The 14494-nt window shown below is 34.7% G+C and overlaps 1 long non-coding RNA gene and 1 pseudogene across 2 annotated transcripts in view; one reads left to right on the plus strand and one right to left on the minus strand.

Annotated features, from left to right (window-relative positions):
• The window catches only part of LOC144381269 (uncharacterized), a 272279-nt gene that overhangs the window by 124985 nt on the left and 132800 nt on the right, over positions 1-14494 (minus strand). The window lies entirely within an intron of this gene.
• LOC118531784 (small ribosomal subunit protein eS24 pseudogene) lies at positions 11439-11858 on the plus strand (annotated as a pseudogene).

Below are 14494 nucleotides of genomic sequence, written 5' to 3' on the forward strand. Positions count from 1 at the left end.
TTACCATGTTAAAGATAACCAGATCCAAGCCCTAAAGTCTACCACTTCATCTATAGTTCTGTTATTCATCTTTGAAAATCAGCAAGTGATAAAAATTCCTTTCTTAACACTTAATAAACAGCAAGCATATATTCTCTTGATTTCTCATTTTTAAAAATTGACATGAAAGCACATGTAGAATAGTAAATCTTGTATTCCATTTAAAAGGACTCTTTTCTACACATTATCCTGGAAAGTCTTTACATCTTTCAAAAGAAAAGTGATTTCACAGATGTGTCTGAATAAATAAAAGAAATTTTCAGTTGTCTAAAAAAAATTTCTCTCTAGTCAATGAACCAGAAACAATGATTGCTTGAAGAAACATATACTTTTTTAGTTTAGTTAACTATTCCACTGAGCTCTGATCTAGAATCAAAATCTTAGTGTCTTTTCTTCCTGTCATATATTATAGAGACAAAAATACTCATAAAAGCACTCTGTTTTTTTCTATGAAAGTACTAGAGTCATATGGGGTCCATATTCACATTTAAACACACACTTTCTATCTAAATATTTATTGTCATTTTAACTTTTATGTTAATCCAGAGATTTATACATTTGCTTGTTATTATTGGCTTATATGTTTAGATTTCATATGGGTGTCACATGACATTTTTTATTTACTATAAATTAGAAACATCCAGTACTCTCCACAACAATCAATGTGTTTTTTACATGGAATTCTCCATCTCTGCTATCAAACCAAGTCAAGTCAATAGGTATCAGCTTGAGAATCAGCCTTAGCCATCCCATATTCCTCTTCCCTATTTTCTTGATGCTCATAGTTCTACTCTTCTTGGTTTTTTCTCCAATTATACCGTGACACCTAGTCTTTCATCCTGCTGTATGGGTCTTGGTCACTGCTAAATAACTTAAAGATATCTTTTTTGTCTATCTTCTCCCCACTACTGAGTGATTTTAACTTCTCCTTTCACCCTTTTTGTTGGCCCACCTCATCTTTGTTCCTTCATTTCCAATTTGAAGATATCTTGTTATTTTATACGATTTTAGATAATCCTGATGTGTAATAGTTATTTTTGTTCTTATAGAGATGGGCCTATTTTTAGCAAGTTGCAAAAAGATAAAACTTAAATTTTAGGGGCACCTGGGTGGCTCAGTCAGTTAAGTGTCTGCCTTCAGCTCAGGTCATGATCCCAGGGACCTGGGATCGAGCCCCTCGTCAGGCTCCCTACTCAGGGGCAGTCTCCTTCTCCTTCTCCCTTTGCCCCTCTGCCCCTCCCCACTTGTGTTCTCTCTCTCTCTCTCTCTAAAATAAAGAAATAAAATCTTTTTTAAAAATTAAATTTTTAGGTTCAACAAGCTCTCTATATACACATGTGACTTTTTCCAAGCCTAAAATTAGTTGAGCTATAATTGCCTACATTTCATATATAAACATATGGAAATGGTAAATAAAAATTTTTAATTATTTTCCTAAAATAACCTTTCTTACATGATTCAGCCTAAAAGAGCTAAAAAAAAAAAAATACATCTAGTATTACTCAGGACTTCAGAAAAAAAAATTTACGGGACAGATTTCTGGCTTCATGGCAGCTATTAGCAAATTTCCTCAACTCTTATTAATCATTTCCCCAAAATGCGGCTCTCAGTCTGACATTCTATGAGACAATGCCCAGTTTAAAATCTTAAACCCAAGGTTTATGTCAATCTTCACTGCTATTTTTAAACACATGGACTTATTTAACTTCAATAATGTGGTAATTACTACCTAATGCATAAAACAGCTAATTTAGAACTATTTATATGATTTTTTTTCATCAATTTAGAATTTAAGACCCAATGATACTAGTTTATTTAATGCTTTTCTTAAGGCTTATTGCTACCTAAAAGCAAACATTTTATACTACCCTTTTTTGTTTTCTTGACTTTTAATCATTCTTTATTCTAAACCATACCCATGAGACACAAAGTTGCTTAAGCATTTTACATAAATTTACCCCAAAGATTCAGTTTTTTCTATTCTCTATTCTGGCACATCCTAGTATACATTCAATCTACTTTATTCCAGGAATCCAGCCATCCCTGGAAGCAGTAAGTAGCTTTGCCATATATAGCAATCAGACGCGCCCACCACATAGTCTAACTATGATCTGTTCTGATGGCAGCTCGGGCCATTTCAGGAAACTTGGAACACTTGTGAAGCATGGATCTGCCCCACCCCACCTCCACCCCACTGACACACACACAAGATTCCTTTAAAGATTCTTGCCAAAATAAGCAACATGAGAATTCACTACCCTAAGGTCAGAGCAAAATTCCCAAGAAGAATCCAGACAGGAATGAACTATGGGTCTAACTGGGTCAAGCTTGAAACCCACAGCAGGGTCCAGAAATGGCCCGGGTTCTGGGTTTGTGGCTATAAGAACACTTCAATAATTATCTTTTGCCATATACAAGACCTAGGGCTTCCAAACATGGCCGATCATTAGAACTGCCCAGGGAGGTATTTTAATTAGCAATAATCGCACCTCGGATAAAAACAGCAAAAGAGATCCTATACCCATATCTCCCTGTTGATAGACTATTACACACTTGCATGTGCTAGGTCTTCTAAGTGGAGGACAGTATAATATCATTTGCTATTTAAATCCTGGCATACATGTCACCTGTTACTTTATAGTTTATGTCACATTACTTAGACAAAAGCAAGACACGTGAAATTATTATTAAATTTACAGATCCTGAAGTTATTATAAAACTTTGAGACATTAAGTATGATATTACAGTTTAGTCCAGACTTATGAACATTTGGCAAGAACAGAAAGAACTAATAAATCATCTACATATGAAGTGAAAAATATTCTTAATACTATTCTACTGCTAATGGAGGAAAGAAAGATTCAAACAGGTTCTTTAGCAACAGATAAATCTTAAAAAGTGAAATCCTCTTCAAAATACCCAACAAAGTTTACATTTTTTAAAAATGAGCTGTTCATTGAGCAACTATTCATTGTATTGACTTAAATTTGGCTATACTTGGATGTCAGAAGTCCTCAGTATTTGGATAAGATTAAATTTTTATAAACACATCAATACTGAAGTTCAAACAAACATTTTTATCTCCTTTGAAGATCTCCTTCAGTAGTCCTCTCAAGAGGCATAAACTTGTTTCAGTAATACAACTTAAATGAGTTTTGTAACTCATGTGGAATGACCTTCGGAGTCAACAGAAATTTAAACATTATTACTGTAAAGTCACTCCTTGAAAATCTTACAGTCATAGAATTATAGAGATAAAATATATCTTTACATGTTCTGGTCACATTCTCATATTACAGTTGAAAAAGGAAAACCTAAAGAAGATAACTTCCTTAATATTGCAAAGCTAGTTATACTTACAAAACGAGGACAGTTACCTAGAACTAGTTACTAGATCCAGAAATAAGCTGCAGTCTTACCTGAAACTCTTTAAAATCTCCTATTTCTGCACTGAAAATATTTATTAGAGAAAACAATCCACATATGAAATGAAATTCAATTCAGATAAAAAATGCCTATCCACAAAAGGAGAGAAAGGATATTAGTTTGAGCTCCTCAACACTCATCAAGTTAAATTCCTAAAGACTTTAAGCTCTTTGTGGAATTATTCTAATTCCTCCATGAAATGTGAACATAAGGTTGTTACTAACTCTGTGATTAATACCCCAAATGTAAACACAGTGACTCAATAAAATATTGTCAAATATATCCAAGGCAAAATAGCAATTTATATAAACTCGTCATTAAAATCTACCCAAATAGTCCCTGGTGGAGGGTAGATGTTTTAAAAGGATTGAATTTAACCCCATGTCCAAAAACAACATTTTTATTTTGAGTATAATAAGTAAGTACTCTGCATGGCCTATACAGTCACAAGTTTGCTGAACCAACAGTTATACTTGATTTTGAAAAAAGAAATAATAAGATAATCTCATTATTCCACAAATCTGCAGAAGAATATTTAACAGTTCCCAATTACATAAGGCACAAAATGCTCATCCTAGCATTTAAAGCCTTTCCCAATTTCAGTCACTGGGAAGTGATATACTCCAAAACAAATTTAAAATTTATTTGTAATTAGCACATCAACTGACATTGGTCAAAGTTTGAGCCTGAACATCTGGAGACCAGACCTGACTCTGAAGTGGTACAACCAGGATACTATTGCACTCAAACCACCAATATCCTGCTACATTCTTTTATCCTACTTTTTTCTTATCCTCTCGACCACAGACATGCAAACACCACCACAACCACAGCCACCAGCAGTACCACCACTGCCATCACCACCACAAGTGATACAGAATGAATAAACCCTACCTTTTGATAAGAACATCTGACATTATACCTCTGGAGTCACTGGGATATTTCTACTGCAAATGGAAAATGAACCTTAACAGCACCACCCTTCAGATTCCATGGCTGTGTCACTCCAGAAGGAAACCTTGCTATATATTTCACTACCCTGTAGTCCTTTGTGAAGATTCTACAAAATCGAGCCATCAAATTAACTTAACAAAAGCCAATTGTTCTAAACCTTGATATAGATCAAAGCAAGCTATTCCTTTCTTTCACATTTCTGTACTTTGTCTCTAACTTCTTACTAGATCTTCTTTATCTCCACAATTCCTTCCACTCTCCCCTCCAGTCAGTCACATATCTTCTCTAGGAAGGAGCTCTAATCATACATACAGAACCACATCCACACATTGTCACCAATGTTCCTGAATGTCCCAAAATAACTTACGTATAATGAAAATAGGTCAGAGTTGTAAAAGGATACTACAAAATGAAAATAGCATATTATTACATTGAAGACTTCTAATAATTCCTGAAATTAATAAAATAAAGGAAATACTATAATACTGTTTTAATGCACAAGTTTTGTTATAATTGGCTGTTGGTTGATAGATTATGTTGAGCAGTGGGTCATGAGAAATGAGGGAGAATAAAAAGTTTGAAAAGTACTAATTTTAAATAATTAAGTTGTATGAAATCCTGGAGAAAATACATAATGTCAAATTGCTAGCCTCTGCTTATCCTCTCTTCCACCTGTGCCTAAGCTCTCTAGTCTGACATACCAAACTACATATATTTTTAAATTTCCTCTTTGCTATATGAATTATTAATAAAAAGTTACAGAGATTCTATCTAAAAGATAAAATATTTTTTGCTACACATCTAGGTAAGGAAGAAAGAACATAAAAGCTAACAGAAACACTATGAGATGGTGTTTCAGAAAGTGAAGTCCACAAACTACCTGCATAAGGTGTTCATTAAAAACAAGTAATTCTAAGTCCTACCTAACACATACTGCAAAAGAATCTCTGTTAGGACCTGAGAATTAGCATTTTTAAAAGCTCACAACTGATTCTTAGGCACAATAAAATTTGAGAAACACTGCTCTAAGACATATCGCCAAATAGCTTGTCAAACCCAAAAGCAATTTACCCTCCATCTTCCTACATTAAAAATCAATATGACTTTCCTGTTTTTCCCTCTCAAGTGCTAGACAATTCAAAATACATCCTCCTATCACACTCATAGTTTATCTAAGTCACTGTTCCCAACCATTGTGTATTATATATTTCAGTTTCCAAAATATATAATCCAAATTTGTTTTCTCAGATTCATTGATTTGCTCAGGTAGTGTAATCTACTGAGATAAGATAATAAGAGATTATCTTATTATTTCTTTTTTCAAAATCAAGCATAACTGTTGGTTCAGCAAACTTGTGACTGTATAGGCCATGCAGAGTACTTACTTATTATACTCAAAATAAAAATGTTGTTTTTGGACATGGGGTTAAATTCAATCCTTTTAAAACATCTACCCTCCACCAGGGACTATTTGGGTAGATTTTAATGACGAGTTTATATAAATCGCTATTTTGCCTTGGATATATTTGACAATATTTTATTGAGTCACTGTGTTTACATTTGGGGTATTAATCACAGAGTTAGTAATCAAATCCATTCACTATTTGATTTGTACACAAGTGTGCAGGTACTAAGCCTTAAGACTGGGTACTTCTTGAACTGGTATCTGAATGAAATTTTTTTTTTTTTAAAGATTTTATTTATTTATTTGAGAGAGAGAGAATGAGAGACAGAGCACATGAGAGGGAGGAGGGTCAGAGGGAGAAGCAGACTCCCTGCCGAGCAGGGAGCCCGATGCGGGACTCGATCCCGGGACTCCAGGATCATGACCTGAGCCGAAGGCAGTCGCTTAACCAACTGAGCCACCCAGGCGCCCTGAACTGGTATCTGAATGAAATTTGCTAACCCCTTTGAATATTAGTTGAAGAAAATATATGTAATAATAAAATAATTGTAAAATGAGAAATAAATGTTGTAAAATTAGACTATCCCTTTACAGCCTCTGAATTTTTTGATTTTAGATGATGATTATTTTCATTTCATAATGTCCCAGAAATATAATCAATGACTTCAGAAAACAACACTGTCTATATATAGAAAGAGCACCAAAAGTTAAAGTGTAGTGACTAAATGTTTAATGACAGTGGCAGTGTGGAGGATATAACATGCATGAATAGACTACTCTTTAACCACCATTCTTTATTTCATATTAAACTTCAGCAATTGAAAAGATTCCCCTTCCAAATCAAATAAGATGAAGGCATTATTTTTAAGATACCTTAAAATTTTCCTAAGTCACTATTAATAATCAACAGCTCAAAGATTATTAGTATTATTATTAAGGAATAATCTTAATGATTTTAGGTGTGTGTGTGTGTGTGTGGTGTGGTGTGGTGTGGTGTGGTGTGGGTATGTAGGTATATGTAGGTGTCCTTTTCTTGTTCCTGATCTTAGAGGAAAAGCTTTCAGCTTTTCACTGTAGAGTATGATGTTATCTGTGGGCCTGTCATATATGGCCTTTACTATGTTGAGGTACATTACCTCTATACCCACTTGTTGACAGTTCTTATAAACGGATGTTGAATTTTTTCAAATGTTTTTTCTGACTCTATTGAGATGATCATATGATTTCTATCCTTCATTTTGTTAATGTGGTATATCACACTGACTGATCTGCAGATGCTGAACCAGCCTTGCATCCCTGGAATAAATCCCACTTGATCATGGTGTATGATCTTTTCAACATATTGTTCAGTTTGGTGTGCTAATATTTTGTTGAGGATTTTTTGCATCTATGTTCATCAGGTATACTGACCTGTAATTTTCTTTTCTTGGGGCATCCTTGTCTGGTTTGTTATCAGGATAATGCCGGCTTTGAAAAATGCCTTTGGAAGTATCCCCTCCTCTTCTATTTTTTGGAAGAGTTCAAAAAGGATTGGTGTAATTCTTCTTTGAATGTTTGGTAAAACTCACCAGTAAAGCCATCTGGTCCTGGACTTTTGATGACTGCTTCAATTCCCTCACCGTACTCAATCAGTTCAGAATTTCTATTCATCATGATTTAGTCTTAGAAAACTGTATGTTTCTAGGAACTTACCCATCCCTTCTTGTTGGTGTAACATGGCTCACAGTAATCTCTTATGATCTTTTGTATTTCTATGGTATCAGTTTTAACATTGACTCTTTCATTTCTGATTTTATTTGAGTCTTCTCTCTTTTCTTGGTGAGTCTAGCTAAAGGTTTGTTCATTTTGTTTATCTTTTCTTTTTTTTTTTCATGTTCAGTTAGCCACTGTATAGTATATAATTAGTCCTTGATGCAGTGTTCAATGATTCACCAGTTAAGCATAACACCCAGAGCTCATCACAGCACATGTCCTCCTCAATACCCATCACCTTGTTACCCTCTCCCCCCATCCTCCTCCCCTCTGAAACCCCCAGATTGTTTCTTGGGGTCCATAGTCTCTCATGGTTCATCTCCCTCTCTGATTTCTGCCCCTTTGGATTTCCCTTCCTTCCCCTATGGTCCTCCGTGCTATTGTTTATGTTCCACATATGAGTGAAACCGTATGATAATTGTCTTCCTCTGTTTGACTTACTTCACTTAACATAATCCCCTCCAGTTCCATCCATGTTGATGCAAATGGTGGGTATTCATCATTTCTGATGGCTGAATAATATTCCATTGTGTACAGGTACCACATCTTCTTTATCCATTCATCTGTTGAAGGGCATTTCGGCTCCTTCCACAGTTTATCTTTTCAAAGAACTAGCTCTTACTTCCATTTATTTTCTCTTTGGACTTTCAATAGACAGAGTCAGACACATTTCTAAAGTTCTGAATTAATATCTTCTAGATATAATAGTCCATAGTTGAAATTTCTAGAAATATTCTGGTGCTCAGAATATATATATTATATAATAACAGATTTTTGGGTCTAGGAAAGCTTACTATTTTATAGAAGGATGATTCATTTGTATTAGAAAATTATAGAGCATGAAATGATTTTTACTAATGTAAATTCAAGAATAAAACAAACTAAACGCTATCATCTAGCACCTAATTACATTAGTCCACAAAAAAGTTAGTTTATGTCCCTGTCAGAAAATTATATCTTGTAGAGTAGCTGGTGTTGAGTAACACAAAATTTTAACAATTCTAAGAAGTAATGCACAAATTATCTTCCTGTGTTATTCCAGTTGTATACTCTAATAACTAATACTTTTTACAAGTTTTAAAAATTTTTTGATAAGAGAACTCAGCAACAGAGTAAATATGATCACATAATGTCACAAACAGTACTTCACAAGTGTTCTCAAACTTACTTCAGAACCTGGTTCAGTGCAGGTACACCAACAATATTTGTTGAATAAATGAAATGTGGAGTCCAAAAAAAAAAAAAAAGAATCTTGCAAACTCAAAAAATTACCTAATCTTGCACACACAGAAATAATTCTCCAATAACCTACACCAGATCAGGAAAACCCCTAACCTAATCCCAGGAATTCCTTAAAAGAAAAAAAATCACAAAATCAAAATAAAACTAAAGGGTTATTTCTAGCATAGCCTAAATTTTCTTATAGGTCTCAAGAATTACAGATTTGGAGGAAGATAGTTTATTCTGAGTAGAGAGGATGAGATATCTCCTTCAGAGAAAAATATGAAGGAGCTGGCTGTCAGCACAGACATTTCTAAATTAACTTATTAGATAAAACATTTACTTCTCTTTATTTTCTTCTTTCACTCACAGCTACTTCACTGTCTTTTCAGTCATTAAAAGTAAACAAAATGGATGAAAGGCAGAATTCTGGTCTTGTATCTAGAAGGAAATCCAGCTGTCACATTCAATCATAGAACTAGACTAAGCTAAGAAGCTGAAGCTGAACATTCCCTTACCTCACTTTATAATATTCAGCATGCAAAGGTGGTTGGTTTACAACTAAGCTACCTCAGCAATACACAATTAGTATTCACAAATTCACAAATAGTATTCACTATACATTGAGTTACTTTACAAATATTTAACTATACCCAGATCTATAGAGTATCTATTAAACATTACTTATTAAAATTGTCATGCCCTTCAGTGAAACCTATACCAAAGGATCAGATAAGTAACAGATAAAATAAATGAGTCCTTTGTTCTCAGAGTTCAGCATGAACAAAAGAATATTCTGCACTTTTTGTGTGTCAATACAGACAACAGTAAGAAAATGTTTCTTCTAATAGTAGCTTTGGGGGCAGGAAGTAGGTATATGGTTGTGAGAGGGATGGAATGGGAAATTTGTATTTTTTTAAATCATAAAACCAAACAGAAATAATGATTCCCTAAAATGGTTCAAAGTTTCATTGGTTGATGATCTTGAATTTTTTAAATGGAGTTTATTTTTCAGAGCATCTCCAGGTTCACAGAAAAATTCAGTGAAAAATAGAGTTTCCATATAACCCTTGCCTCCATAGACACACAAATCCTGCCTCCACTATCAACATCCCACAACAAAGTGCACATTTGTCACAAGTCATTATCCAAAGTCCAGAGTTTACATTAGGGTTAACCAAGGTTTTGTACATTCTATGGGTTTTCACAAATGTATAATGACATCTATCCACCATTATAGTATCATACAGAATAGTTTCACTTCCCTAAAAATCTCCTATGCTCTGCCTGCTCATCTCTCCCTGTTCCCCAATATCTAGAAAGCACTGATCCTTTCACTGTCTCCATAGTTTTGTCTTTTCCAGAATGTCATAAAGTTGGAATCATACGATGTACAGTCTTTTCAAATTGGCTTCTTTCACTTAGTAATATGCATTTGAGGTTCTGCCACATCTTTTTTTGGCTTTATAGCTCACTTCCTTCTAGTATTAATTAATATTCCATTCTCTAGATGTACCATAGTTTATTTATCTATTCACCTGCAAAAGACATCTTGATTGCTTCCAAGTTTTTGGCAATAATGAATAAAGCTATGATAAACATCTGTGTGCAGGTTTTGGTGTATATACAATTTTCAAATGATTGGATAAATCCCAAGGAGCGTGATTGCTGGACTGTATGGTAAGAGTATGTTTACTTTTGTAAGAAACTATCAAACTGTTTCCAAAGTAGCTGTACTATTTTGCACTCTCACCAACAAAGAATGAGAACGCCTAGTGCTCCACATCCTGACCAGCATTTGGTGTTATGAATGCCCTGGATTTCGGCCATTATGATTGGTATCTCATTGTTGTTTTAATTTGCATTTCCCTGATGACATATGATATGGAGCATCATTTCATATGCTTGTCATCTTTATGTCTTCTTTGCTAAGGTATTTGTTCAGAACTCTTGACCATTTTTTTTTAAAGATTTTATTTATTTATTCATGAGAGAGAGAGAGAGAGAGAGAGGCAGAGGGAGAAGCAGGCTCCCAAGGAGCAGGGAGCCCGATGTGGGACTCGATCCCAGGACCCTGAGATCATGACCTGAGCCGAAGGCAGATGCCCAACCATCTGAGCCACCCAGGCGCCCTCTTGACCATTTTTTAATAGCATTGTCTGCATAGATGTTTATGAGAGATGTTGGTCTGTTGTTTTTATGGAATTTTTTGTCTGGTTTTGGTATTAGGGTGATGCTAGAAAGCATTTTCTCAGGCTTCTAAATTCTAAACATTTTCTTCTGAACATGTCTTCTGAATATCTATCTTCTGCAACATTTTAAGCAAAACTATGGAAGACTTCTATCTTCCAAGAAAGAATATATATTTTTCATATTTATACATGTTATATATTTATATATTTTCATTATACATTATATATTTATATATACTTATATTATATACTATATATTTATATATTGTATTTTCATATATTTATATATATAAAACAAGCCTCAACTATATGCAACTATATGCAGTTTATAAGAGACTCACTTCAGATTTAAAGACACACATAGACTGAGAGTAATGGGATGGAAACAGTAAGCAAAAGAGAACAGGCTGCTGAAGCTCGGCCTGGCTGCTTGAAGCTCGGCCACCATCATGACCAACACAGTAACTATCCAAACCAGGAAGTTCGTGACCAACCAACTACTTCAGCAGAAACAGATGGTCATTGATGTCCTTCACCCTGGAAAGGCAACAGTACCTAAGAGAGAAATTCGGGAAAAACTAGCCAAAACATACAAGACCACACCAGATGTCATATTTATATTTGGATTCAGAACCCATTTTGGTGGTGGCAAGACAACTGGCTTTGGCATAATTTATGATTCCTTGGATTATGCAAAGAAAAATGAACCCAAACACAGACTCGCAAGACATGGCCTATATGAGAAGAAAAAGACATCAAGAAAACAGCAAAAGGAATGCAAGAACAGAATGAAGAAAGTCAGGGGGACTGCAAAAGCCAATGTTGGTGCTGGCAAAATGTGAGCTGGAGATTGGACAAGAGAAGGAGTAAAGATGTGGCCAGTGGCTTTATCTGTGGTGATTGTGCAGATTTTTCATGAGAGGATTAATAAACTAAGAATGTTTTTAAAAAGAGAGCAGGGGTAGCTATATTTATATCAAACAAAAGGGACTAAATCAATATGGTCACAACAAAGAAGGATATTATATAATGATAAAATGGTCAATTCATTAAGATGATATAACAACTGCAGATACATCTGCACCCAATATCAAAGCACCTAAAACATTAAATATTAAATTTTTTTAATATTAAAAATAAAGCAAATATATATATTGTGGCAATGGTATCTTGGTGTGGCAATGGTATGGGTGTATATGTATGTCCAACCTCATCAAATCATATACATTAAATATGTGCAGCTTTTTTTGTGAATACAATGATACCTCAATAAAGCCGCTTTTAAAAAAAGAAAACAAATGAACAACAAAATGGGGACAAATCAAAAAACAGTGTTTAACTGTAGAGAACAAACTTATGGTTACCAGAGGGGAGATGAATGGGGGAGGATGGGTGAAATAAGTGAAGGGAATTAAGAGTATACTTATCATGATGAGCACTGAGTATTGTATAGAATTGCTGAATCACTGTACTGTACACCTGAAACTAATATAACACTGTATGTTAACTATACTGGAATTAAAATTTTTTAAATTAAAAAATAAGTTAAATGCCAATAGAAATAAAAGAAATATATCCAACACTCAATAAAGTAAAAATTCACAATGGTTGACATCCAATAAAAAATTAGTAGGCATGCCAAAATGCAGAACAATACAACCCATAATAGGAGAAAAAACAATCAACAGAAAACAAACCACTACTAATAGAGATACTGGAATTAGCAGACAATAACATTAAAATAGTCATAACTTCATCCCATGTGTTCAAAAAGTTCAGTGGAGGGCTGCCTGGGTAGCTCAGTCGATTAAGCATCTGCCTTAGGCTTAGGTCATGATCTCAAGGTCCTGGGATTGAGCACCATGTCGGGTTCTCTGCTCAGTGGGAGTCTGCTTCTCCTCTGCCTCTCCCCCCAGCTCATGCTCTCTCTCTCTCTCAAATAAATAAATGAAATCTTAAAAAAAAAAAGTTCAGTGGAGACATGGAAGTTATTTTTTAAAACAATGCAAATTGAACTTTTAGAGATGCCAACCACAGAGTCTGAGACGAAAATACACTGAATGAGGTTAATTAAATATTAGATTTTGCCAAAGGAAAAAAAATAGTGAACTTCAAGACTTAGCAACAAAAACTATGCAAACAAAACACAAGGGAAAAAAAGCCAAGTAAATAACTAAAACACAACATCAGGGAGCTGTGGGACAGCTTCAAGTAGCTTAACAGAAGTATACCTAGAGTCTCTATAAAGGCAGAGGACAGAAGACATATTTAAAGAAATAATGGTTGAATTTTGAAGGAAAACAAACAAACTTGGCCTTGGAGCTGCAAATACATAGTCTTGCTCTAAGAGCTCACAGTCTAATAAGAGAAATGCACATTTAAAATAACCTCAATAAAATTTATATCTATAATAAATATATGCACGGAGGTAAGATTTCACAAAGAAGGTTACTGCTAAGTAGGATTTTTAAAGATAAACTGAAATTTGGCAGGAAAAGAAGTCATGGAGATAAGAGAATGGCCAAAGAGAGGACACTCCAATCAAAATAGGGTATCAGCAAAAGCACTGAAATGAAAAGCTGCAAAGTGTCCAAGGAAGGGCAAGTTCAGCACTGTTGGAACATGGATAGTAAATATGGACAGTCATATGGAGAGGGGCAATGGATTGGAGTTAATCACTAGGGTAAAGATGAAGACTATGATGACTTCTGCATTCTCTGCTAAGGTGCTTATCCTGAAAGCCATGGGAAGCTATTTCCAGGTTTAATAGGAAGGTGGCATGGTTAATAAGATTTGCATTTTAAAAGGTTAGTATAAGCCACACATGGAGGTACCAGGACAAAACAGAAGCTGCTACAAATGGTCAAAACTGGAGACAACGAAGGTTTGGAACTAAGGCAGGACAATGGAGTGATAGAAAAAAGGTGATGTTTCAGGACAGGTCCCTGTTGATATTCAGGAGCTAAAATCAGTAAGCATGGATTATTTGTTGATTGTGGGAGATAAAGAAGGAATCAAGAAAGACTTCCAGATGCCACATATGTACTACTTAGAAACATAAGGATAAACTGCAGACCTTCTCTTTGTCTTCTAGGCTGAAGTTTCCTCCATTTTTTCCCTAATTGTCACTCCATCTGCTTTCTGCCTTCCAGATACGTGTTAAAATATTTTATTTGTTCAAGAAACACTTCTCCACTCTTCTCATTGTGTTTATTTCATTAATCATTACCCATTCTCATTTTAACATTTCCATGGGAGGGAGATGTGTTCAAATGAATGGACTTCATCTGCCATCTTGAACTGATAGACTTCATAGCGGGTAGTCAGGGAAAATTAAATTGTGCCTAATCCAGGACTAAGCCCTGGTGAAGCACATTTATTTAATGGTGGAAAAATTATGTCTATTGCTTGGCAGATATTTCAGGGTGTATTTTATTCTTGGTTTTAAATTTCAGTAATATAATCATCATGAATATTACTGGTCAGATTAAGTACGAATTTCTAG

The sequence above is a fragment of the Halichoerus grypus genome, chromosome 3, assembly GCF_964656455.1.
Source record: "Halichoerus grypus chromosome 3, mHalGry1.hap1.1, whole genome shotgun sequence".
Taxonomy (NCBI): domain Eukaryota; kingdom Metazoa; phylum Chordata; class Mammalia; order Carnivora; family Phocidae; genus Halichoerus; species Halichoerus grypus.